Source organism: Cryptomeria japonica, chromosome 10, assembly GCF_030272615.1.
Source record: "Cryptomeria japonica chromosome 10, Sugi_1.0, whole genome shotgun sequence".
Lineage (NCBI taxonomy): Eukaryota > Viridiplantae > Streptophyta > Pinopsida > Cupressales > Cupressaceae > Cryptomeria > Cryptomeria japonica.
In genome coordinates, this window is record NC_081414.1 from 276,218,051 (window position 1) to 276,225,103 (window position 7,053).

Sequence of the window (7,053 nt, forward strand, 5' to 3'; positions counted from 1 at the left end):
AGGTTGAATTCTAGATGCAAACCTGAAGAGATACCTAGGAAGCTCAATAAGTCTGAAACTGACTATTCCTTATTTGTTGGATTATGAAAGTTTTCAATTCTGAACACAGTCACGCTTAAAGGACACATACGCTATTCTGTCAGACACAAACGTGCTTAAATGACACAGACGTGGTTCTGTCAGACACAAACACATTTCTGAGATGCTGTAAATGCAATGTTGCTCAAAAGACACAGACACATTTCTGCCCTTCACAGATGCGTTTAGATGACACAGACGCGGCTCTTTCAGACACAAATGTGGTTCTTTCAAACACAGACGCGTTTCTGTAAACTTTGTGCAATTTTTCCAATCTGTGAAGTTGTTTTGTTGTGACCAAATCTGAATGTTTGACTGTTTTTCATGACAAGGGGACACAGTGTTGATGAGGACTCAATGTTTGCAAGTGTTTAGACTCAAAATGACTCAAAGAAAAGTGTGTTGTTTGATGTAAAAAATGTTTTGCATACACTTGAAGATACAAAAGACACAATGTTTTGGTGTTTGGTCTTGAATGTTTGATTGTTTAAAATAAGTCAAGCACAATTCTTATGGCTGGCCAAGACAATAGTTGTTGATCCCACATGCAGTTTCCCCCGAGGCTAGGCTATTCAGAGCAGATACTTAGATGCTTAACCCCACTGGCTCCACCCTCGACACTCACTTCTCGGGGCAGCCAAGCATCAATCCCCACGAAAACTCCTCGTGGTGAACTTTGTATCTCTACTAAGAATCGTATGTGTGTGGGCCGCTACCAGAGGTCCGACCTCCTGCCCCAACAACTAGAAGGATTTTGGCTTCTAAAACAAAAAGGTGCTAGTAAGGGCATCTGCTCATGTGGCCATACATGTGGCACTTTTAGCTCTGTAAATATAGAAGGCTCCTAGCCGGTAGGGGTTACGCCCTACAACTGATCAAATAAATTTGATCAAACAGGTTTATGGGGAGACATAGTGTTGGTATGAACTAATCAACACACGTTATCCATAGTTTTCACCATGAATATAGTTGTTTATAGTGGTTCGGAAGAGGTGGGTTTTCCTCACTACCACTTGGGTCGTTCTCTCCTCACTAGTAGTCCTAATGACCACACGGAGAGACAAACCCTCTAAAGATTAAACAAAAAGAGCCTATTGCTCAAAACACAAAAGACACTAGTTCAATTTTAGTGCACCAATTGAAGTGTTTGATAATCTATGAAAACAAGGTACACAATAAAAATAAAAAACCCTTGCCAAGGTCCTGCAACAAAGATCTATTAGTAGTTTGGATTGTTTCAAATGATCACCCCTTCCTGCAAGCACACAAGTAAAGTATATTTTAGATCCAAAAGACTGTGAAATAGGGGCCTTCAATCAAAACAATTTTGCTTTCCAAAACAAGCTGCACCAATTTCGTTAGCTAGATCTAAAGATGTTAGCTCAAAATAAGTCAAATCTGAAAACCCAAATGACGAAAAACTGAATCAAAGAAACCCAACATGTAACAACCTCACACAAACGCGGTTATCAGAAACACAAACGCTATATAACTTGACAGACGCACTTAGATTCGACATAGATGCGATTCCAGAACACAGACGCGGCTCCTGGACGCAGACGCGCCTGAAGACTTCACAGACACGACTAGGGAACACAGACACGTTTCCCGGAATCTGCAAAAAAATAAAATACTGTCGAGGGCACAGACATGATTCCAGAGGTCACAGACGCGACATAAAATCCAAAAACGTGATCCGAAAGCACGTAGACGCGAAAATATCCAAAAAGTTTTTCAGAAATGTCAGATCTACAACTTCAAAACACAAAAATCTTGCAACAAAAGATGTTAAATGCAAAAAGGACAAGAGTCCCACCGGGCGTGCCAAAATGTATATGGTGAAAATGGATAACAACAATATTGAAAGGTTATAATGAATTCAACCACAAAACCCTAGCCTAACAACAACAAAGATCCACCATAACATATGAAGATTACCCAAGACAATGCAAATCAAATGAAATCACAAAGATTATACCATCACATGTCCAATAGGGTTGAATCTCCATTCTTCCTATCTCCATTGATCTTGCTTGATATATTTACTCTCAGATTTTATGTGCACAAGAGCTCAACAAAGAACGGAAATATGGTTGCAAGTAGGATCGCATATGAAAGTGCAAAGACATAGTGTCGTCAATTGATCAAGTAGTCAGGGTTTGATAATGAAGGAAGCATCTTCTTATATAGAAGACACTATAAGAAATGGAGGGATAAGATTGAGAGGTGTAAAAGAGGTCGGCTATGATTAGAGGGTAGGTAGAGAAAATAAGAAAATAATGAAAGGGGTAGGTAGTGTATGAATTAAGAGATGAATGACATGTGTCATAGGTAGAAAAGGTTAATGAATTAATTGAATAAATAAAGATTTATTTAATTAATAGAAGAAGTGGGATCAATTAAATAAATAAGATATTTATTTAATTTAGGAAAAGGGGAATTTAAATAAATAAGTGTATTTATTTAAATGAGAAATAAGGCTAGAAGAGGATAAATGAATTAATTAAATAAATAAAGATTTATTTAATTAATAGAAGAATTAGGCTAAAGTAATTAAATAAATAAAATATTTATTTAATTAGACTAGACAATTTTAGGTGTCTACAAGGACTTTTTTCTGCATCAAACATAGGGAAGGGGCTGAGTTGTGCATCACCCTCAGATTGAACTTAGAGATATTAATCATCTTCTACTCTATCTCCATCAACTTTTTCTTTAGGGCCTCTAATTCCTCTATCATGGTCCTACAATTGGCACAATTGCGTGCACTCTCCCCTTGGAGATTGTCCACCTCCTCCAATATAGTCTCTTGGGTTAGGTCTAGGGGTTCATTTTTACCACTGCGCTCAGAGTTGTCATTGTTTGGTTTGTCTAAACTCTCCACCTTCCACGTGCCATCATCTGCTTCATCTTCATCCTCAATGACATCCTTATTGCCAGTTGTGTCATCCTCCTCTGATTCCTCCTCATAATCAACCAACTTTTTGCCATTAGTTTTGCTCACCTTATGGCCGACCAATCTATTCGAGTGTTTGCAATTAGTGCTTCCACTCTTACTATCATCTTCAACACCCACCCCCTCCTCATCACTAACCACCTCTTAGATGGTAATCTTGTGTTTTTTTCCAGGGGGAGAGTCTTTGGGATTTCCTTTTCTTATTCATGTCTAAGGTGGTAACTGAGAATTTATTTTTAGCCGCTATACCAAGGGTAGGGGTAGCAAGGGAGCCAAGGTGAGATAGGGCATTAGTTGTAGTAGGTATTTGCAGACATTTCTTTTTGCTAGTCCCTGAGGAATCAATTATGGTAGCTACAGGGAGCGAGTCAAAGCACGAGGCTTCAGGTGCTTCAGGGGCTTTTGTAACCGTTAGCTATTTAGATGGGCAAAGGGCTAAGTGGAAGTGGTAGAGATGAAAAATAAGGCCTTGGTGGAGGGGTATAGATTTTTGGCACTGATTTTTGGCCAAATCCAAAGCATTGTGAACCAAACTTTCTAGAGAAGTTAGTAGGAAAAACGAAAGAGAGAGCAGATCATGGTTACGGAAATGATCAAGCAAAGGAAGATGAAAATAGTAATACACTTTAAATCTTCCTTATAAAGTAAAAAACTTCATTAACATAAACAAACCTCGCTCCATGGTCTGACAATTTGGCACGAGCAAATCCCTCATGTAGCCTAATCGATTCCTCCTCATCCCTTAAGAATTAGGTTAAGCTTTCACTATCCGTAGCCCTAATTTGTTTCTTCCATTTTCTCCCTCTAGTGGAGAGACTCATCACTTTCCCAATGACTTCCTCACTGATCTCAAACAATACACCTCCCATAGTAACCCTCCTATCAACCAAAGTCTTGGCAAATAGTTGTGATAAAATGACTTCCTCACTGATCTCAAACAATATACCTCCCATAGTAACCCTCCTATCAACCAAAGTCTTGGAAAATAGTTGTGATAAATAGTTGTAAGTGATTCATCAATATGCAAGAAAACTAGGACTAAGTAGATGATGACTTTGGGATTCACAAGTTAACTATTTATCAATATGGGTCACTTTCATGGATATAGAAGTAGTTTGCATAGAATATAAATCCAACCAAGTTTATGCATGTCTAAACTTTAGTGCATGGATATGATTTTCGCTAAACTTTGATACTTGCTTTTTAGTTCTCTTATATGCCTCAAATTCGTTATATTTGATTTGTGGTGTTTAAGAACACCTTTTGAAGAGTTTACTAGGTACGTAAATTCTCCTTTGGTCAAACCTTTAGGGCACTAAATTAACAACTTTTGAAAATATTGAGAACTACAAACAACCATACAACACTGCTCTACATTCTAATTTAAGCATGTCATATAGTAATGAATGTTTTGATTATGCAAATAAAAGTCCAAATGTACATTGGATCTTTAATTAATAGGCTCTTGTGAAAATAAACTAGGGTTATCCCTTAAATACAACTTCAAAAGTGACAAGTGAAACACTTCACACTTCAAACATACACTAAAAATTGACCCCAAATTTGAATTTGAAATTGAAAATCTAAATTTATTTTCACAAATCATAAAATTAACTTAAATAAGTGTCACAAATTATTATACATTTGACTATATCTATTAATTAATTGAAAATAAAAATCCGAACCATTAAATGCAAGTCTAATGGATGGATAGACAATACAGTCATTATGAGTTTGAATGAAAACTAAACTATAAATAACAACATCAACTATTATGGATTATAGAAAATTAATAACTTTAAATTAAAACTATTTTCTGAAGAAAAATATATAATAAATCAGACAAAATTCAAATTATATACCAGTACTTAATTAAATTCATTCGATAGGGAAGAATTACCAAGTTAAAACGATGAGCTTATCGCCATTCCAACGATTCATTAGAAATTGTATTTGATCCTAGAATCGCTTTTTCTTTCTTAGGGTTAGGGTTAGGGTTTGAAGATAAAGACGAAGATCTCACCCACTTCTTTATCATTACTAGCAACTATGATCGACGAAATCTGTAAGATCTATAGCTTCCACACTTGGCCAGTCAGATGAAATATTTTATGTTCTTCGTTTCTCATAATTTTAATTTTATATAGATTGTCTATTTAGTATAGGATTGCTTGTTCCTTTGAGAATGCATTTTACTGGAGTTTTTGAGTTGGGTTTTCCTTCTATGACTGCATGAAAAGAGTTGTGAGCCATGGTTTGCAATCAATGGTCGATATTGTAATTGTTTTTTTTCTCCTAAACAATTGAATGGGTGGTTGGGCTAGGGTTTAAAAGAGATTTTAATTTGCGGGGCTTGTTGGAGGTTTTATCTGTTTTGGTGTTTAGGGTGGGCTGTTGCAATGACGAAACCCTTAGATTGAGGCAAAGATGCATTGCATTTAATGTGCTACTAAACCTGAGCGGTTAACTGAGCAATAATGGCTACAATATTTGCAGCTTAGTTGGTTTGTATTGACAACAGGTTGTTTCATAATAGTTAAGAACATCATATTGGATTTAGGGCTTACAGTTGATTCTTGACGTTATTGTTCATTCAGTTTTATGTCAGTATATGCACGGTTGGTGGTGGGTATTACTTTATTTGTGGTTCTTCTGTTGTTGGACTACGCTAATTGCTCTGATTGAGTGGATCCCATGAGGCATTGATATCCTTAATTACTTTAACATACTAACTGTAATTCTTATTCTAAATCTTCGAAGCATCTAGGATTTTCTATTAGTCTTCTATATGATAGTTGTTATGCTACCGTTCTTTAGAATAGAATCAAAGCGTTAATATTTTCTCCATATTAAGAGAGTAATCTGTTCTACGAGGGGACCTGCATTTGGAATAATGTGGGTAGCAGGTGCTGAAATCGATGTCTCTATAGGCTGTCATGGAAGGGGTAGATTTTGGTAGTACTTCAAAAAAAGTTTTATTTATGATAATTTCTAATTTATGATACATTCCTTCATAAATGAAGGATACCATAGCATTTGACGGACAACTCTGAATAAATTAGAAAAAAAATCTTTCATAGATAGGTTTCCGGTGGGGGGAGTGGGAGGAGGGGTTAACTCAAGACAGTGCTTAACATCAGTTTTAGTCAAGCACAGTGTTACCATTTTGATGTGATGTATGGCCTGCATAGAAATATTCGATATTGTTCTTTCTACAGTTTTCCTTTTTTCTTTTGATTACGTAATATTTAGGACATGTTGATATTAAACAATGTTCTTATAACGAGTGACTAAAAATTGTAGTAAAAGTTTAATAAATTAGTACGACATTAGGTGTTAAATATGGCTGCATGAACAGTCTTTGATTGTTGCGATGATGATGAAAATACATGTAATTGAAAGTTGTCTCAATAGTGAGAGCTTGATGTAGTGCTCAACCTGAGCGGTTACCTGAGCAACAATCTCAGTCTTTATAGTTGTCTGCGTGGGGTATTTAATTGTGTGGTATTGAAATTTAGCCGTCCAAATTAATCTTGATTTGTTAAGTACAAAGGCTCATCCATTAAAATGCAATGGGTATGTACTAGATAAGTGGTCATTTCTAATTTTTTTATTATCATGTCAGGAGAATTATTTTTATTTATTTATTTAAGAGAAGCTACTGTTAACTCATTGCAGTTTTTTTTTTTTTTTTTTAAGGGCAAATGCTTTTGATCTAGAGCTGAATCAGTACCCATTTAAAACATTCATTAATATTACCTCGTGACAAGAATAACAATACCATAACTTAATCATCACACCATACCCAATACTGACAATTAATTTCTTAAATTTATCTGTTAGGCTAATTGTGAATTTTCCAAATCTTTAATTAGTAGCTGAGGCAGAAGGTTAGTGCCATGTTTGCAGTAGTCAGTGCTACTGCTTGTGCTTCTAACATTATTTTTGTGATGCATGCTATTGTTATTCTGATGTGTTATCCGTAGCTTGCATTTTATTGCAATAATGGTAGCGTTGAC

General features: G+C 35.9%; 1 non-coding gene across 1 annotated transcript; it reads left to right on the top strand.

Moving 5' to 3' along the window:
* Positions 1-6,402: 6,402 nt before the first annotated feature.
* LOC131035509 (small nucleolar RNA snoR128) lies at positions 6,403-6,492 on the top strand. Its single transcript, XR_009103968.1, has one exon. It is a non-coding gene; the product is annotated as a small nucleolar RNA snoR128 (small nucleolar RNA).
* Positions 6,493-7,053: the final 561 nt, after the last annotated feature.